Raw genomic sequence first — 4741 nt, 5'->3', positions numbered from 1 at the left:
GTTTTGCGTGTGTGTGTCTGAACTGTAATCTGAACTTTTGACTCTACTTTAGTAACGTTAACTAACTCCCTCCTCTTTAGTCATTTCGTTTAATCTGAATTTTTGACTTTACTAACGTTAGCTAACTCCCTCCTCTTTAGTCATTTAGTTTAATCGGAACTTTTCAATTAAATTCAATTCAATTTTATTTATAGTGCCAAATCATAACAAAAGTTATCTCAGGACACTTTACCGAGTAGGCATAGACCCAACAATTCCCTTGTAGAGTACGGTGGTAAAAACCTTCCCTATAACAAGCAGGAACGTCGGACAGACCCAGCTCTATGGAGGTCGGCCATCTGTCCTGACCGGTTGGGGAGGAAGAAAAGGAGAGAGAAAGACAAAGATAGACAAAAGACAGAGAGACTGACACACTTCCAGAGATGCAAGCAGCCAGCGAGTAACAGTTACTATAACAATATCTATAGTAGGACCACGGCAGTAGGCACCACCACCCTCAGCAGAGACCTACCCACAGGACCACGGCAGTAGGCACCACCACGATGAGCAGAGACCTGCCAGATGACAAAGCACAAACAACTCCGGGAAGAAGTTAAATTAATAACATGCAGTGATGAGACATGAATGACAGACAGAGAGGAGAGAAGGTCAGAATATTAGGAAAAGTATTATCCCCTGGCAGACTAGGCCTATAGCAGCATCATTAAGCTGAACAAACGCAGCTTTAAGAATAACAACAACAACATAGCTGAGGGCTCGTAAGCCCTAGCTGTAAGCTTTATCAAAAAGGAAAGTTTTAAGTTTACTCTTAAATATGGGGACAGTGTCTGCCTCCCGAATAAGACTTGGGAGTTGGTTCCACAAGAGAGGAGCTTGGTAGCTGAAGGCTCTGCCTCCCATTCTATTTTTGGAGACTCTAGGAACAACAAGTAGCCCTTCATCCTCAGAGCGCAGTGATCTAGTCGGGTAATACGGTACTATGAGCTCTTTAAGATACGACCGAGCCTGACAAATAAGAGTTTTGTAGGTAAGGAGAAGGATTTTAAATTCTATTCTAGATTTTACAGGTAGCCAGTGCAAATAGGCTAATACAGGAGAAATATGTTCTCTTCGATTTGTTTTAGTTAGTACACGAGCTGCAGCATTTTGGACCAACTGGAGACTCTTAACAGACTTATTGGAGCAGCCTGATAATAAGGAGTTGCAGTAGTCCAGCCTAGAAGTAACAAATGCATGGACTAGTTTTTCTGCATCTTTCTAAGACACAATGTTACTAATTTTCGCAATATTACGCAGGTGAAAATATGCAGTCCTTGTTGTTAATTTTGTGTGAGAATCGAAGGACATATCCTGGTCAAAAATAACACCCAGATTCCTTACTGTGGTGCTCATCCAGAGTAACAATATCTTTAGTTATTGAGTTTCGGAGGCCTTCGGGGCAAGTACGATGACTTCAGTTTTATCTGAGTTTAACATCAGAAAATTGCAGGTCATCCAGCTTTTTATTTCCTTCATGCACATTTGAAGTTTAGCTAACTGATCAGTGTCTTCTGGTTTGATCGATAAATATAATTGTGTATCATCAGCATAACAATGAAAATTTATGGAGTGCTTCCTTATAATATTTCCTAAGGGAAGCAAATATAAGGTGAATAGAATCGGACAGAAAAGGACAGAACCCTGTGGGACTCCGTGACTAACTTTAGTGTGAATGGAGGATTTGTCATTAACATGTACAAATTGAGATCTATCTGATAAATAAGACTTAACCCAGCTCAGTGCGGTTCCTTTAATGCCAATTAGATGCTCCAGTCCCTGTAGCAGGATGCGATGGTCAATAGTGTCGAAGGCAGCACTAAGATCTAGTAAAAAGGTCTATAGTCGGCTAGTACCTCTGGATCAAGACTGGGCTTTTTAAGAAGAGGTTTAATTACAGCTACTTTAAAAGACTGTGGTACATAACCTGCTGATAAAGACATGTTAATCATATCTATATGCATGTAATGCCTCATATTCTACATCACCGGCCAAACTTATTTTTAACACCTTTGGCGGGTTGGTGGGTGTTAATTCCTGCGTACCGTCCTCCAATGCCACCCTGCCAAGACCTCTCGCCACCGCTTTGCCACCCCAAGTAGAATTTTCTAGATCTGCCACTGGCTTCAAGTGCATTCAGACGAGACAATATGAAGCACTTGCACTGCAGTGGAGGTTTTGTTTTACCCACCACCTATAATAGCAACCGATAACAACCGAGGTGGTGTTCCAGAAAGCAATAAAGGCTCTTAAATGTTAACTGTCTGACACCTAACGTCATGTCAGGGACTACAGAAACCTCACCTGCTAACTGGCAGTTACACTTCAACAAATCCTGAGTGCCAGTGTCTACTAACACCGTGCTGAGCCTGAAGAATTGTTCTGGACAACAGTCTATCAGAGCTCAGGTCATTTACAGGCTCATGTCAGAAGATAGAGATCAAAATTCTGTTTTGGGTATTTTATTAAATGATTTAATGTGGTCTATGTAACATTAAAACGAACATTGCACATTTGTGCAGTGTCATCAGTTGCCAGTTTGTTGCCAGTGAGCCCATTTTCTGCACTGCTCCTCAGCTTTCAACGTACAATGCCGGGGATAATCCTGGTCCTGATCCTCTGAGCTTCTCTCCTCTCTGTTTGTATTATTCATGTCTCATCAATGCATGTTACTAATTCAACTTCTTCCCCGGAGTTGTTTGTGCTTTGTCGTCTCTCAGGTCTCTGCTGATCGTGGTGGTGCGTGACGCTTCCTGCTGCTATTAACACTATTACTCATATAAACTATCATTAGTCTTATAAGTTATAACATTTGTAGCCATAAAAACAACATCAGTAATATATCTCATTATATCACTGCTGTTATAACTACTTCTCATCATTGATCATATTTACCACCATAATTATCATTTTCATATTCTATCACCTTAGCTGTGCTTGTTTCTACTATTCTACTGTATTAACTGCCATACAAGTCATATTCACATTACTATATATATTATTATAGTTACTGTTACTTTTGTGGTTGTTTGCATCTCTGGGACTGTCTCTCTGTCTGTCTTTGTCTCTCTCTCTGTCCTTTCTCTCTCCTGCCTGTTAAAGGGAAGGTTTTCAACTCCACTGTGTGCACAAGATTGTTGCTGCTGCTCATGGGGGAATTGTTGGGTCTCTGTAAATCATAAATAAGTCATAGAGTGTGGTCTTTACCTGCTCCATATGTAAAGTACCCTGAGATAACTTTTGTTATGAATTGGCACTGTAAATAAAATTGAATTTACATTCAATGAAGTAGCTTCATTTTCAGCCCACTTGTCAGTTCAATACGGGAACTTTATAATGGTAAATAAATTCAGCTCCTCTGCTGCACATTTAAATTAGAATAAAAACTAACTAATCCATATGAAAAATATAACTATCACAAACAAATGCTAAACGGTGATTAAAGTTTAATGGTGTGAGGAAATGAGATTCCATTTAGTGAATTCTAGTTCTGTCTGGACACGAGACTTATAAATACATCCTTTTTCAACTGCATCAGTTTGCACACTGATCTGATTCATACTCGAGTGTGAATCTTAGTCTTGTTCCAATAGTGGTTCAAAACGTCCTTGTTCACTTCCTCTCAGCACTCGCCCCTTCGGGGAATCCCCACTGCCATCTTAGGTGTCGTTCCAATTGCCCGAAAAACTGAAGGTAACTTTGTGAGATTGACCCTCAGAGGGCTGAGTGATCAGGAATAACGATGGTCACTCCAGATGTGGATATCGGGGTTCTAAATGAACACCCGCCAAATGGGGGTAAAAATTCATTTTAGCGAGTGTTAATAAATAAGTTACTATGCAGTTTGGCCGGTGATGTAGAATATGAGGCATTACATGCATGATACAAGGCTCTGTTCTCGGTCATTTATCCCTGTTGCGGTACTTCCTACATTTCCCCTTTCAGATTAAACTAAATGACTAAAGAGGAGGGGGTTAGCTAACGTTAGTAAAGTCAAAAGTTCAAATTAAACTAAATGACTACAGAGGAGGGGGTTAGCTAACGTTAGTAAAGTCAAAAGTTCAAATTAAACTAAATGACTAAAGAGGAGGGAGTTAGCTAACTTTAGTAAAGTAAAGCCAAAAGTCCAGATTAAACTAAATGATTAAAGAGGAGGGAGTTAGCTAATGTTAGTAAATCCTGTGAATGTTCTCATTTGTCCAGGTCATCGTTATCCCCAAAGCAATTTCAGTCAAAAGCAACTGGACTTGGTTATTTGTCAAGGAAGACATTTCACCTCTCGTAAATGAACTGATGAAGCCTCTTGGGTTAGAGGTGAAACAAATATGATCTATACATAGTAGGGGGGGGACTTGCCCACTTTAGATCCGCCCCTGCTTGAAGCAGACTGGCTGCCACTACTTCAGAACTTCATTTCTGAAGTCTCATTTTCTTCTTTTTGGCTGGTGACAAAAAAAGAACGACCCAAATCTTTAAGCTGCAACACAGACAGGGACGCACTGGTCTGTGAAATAGATGTGTTGCTAATCCTAGCCTGAAACATTGTGTTTACACTGTATACCATGAGATAAACCAATACACTCAGCAAAAGATGACAACTGTTGAGTCTGGAAATGATTTATTCTGCAGAAGATAGAGCACGACAAGCATTCAAAGCAGGACCTACACTAAAGGGCAATTCAATCCCAATCCCTCCCATTCCCAG

This window comes from Echiichthys vipera, assembly GCF_963691815.1.
Source record: "Echiichthys vipera genome assembly, chromosome: 4".
Lineage (NCBI taxonomy): Eukaryota > Metazoa > Chordata > Actinopteri > Perciformes > Trachinidae > Echiichthys > Echiichthys vipera.
The sequence above is the reverse complement of the archived record's forward strand: the minus strand, read 5'-3'. Positions refer to the sequence as shown.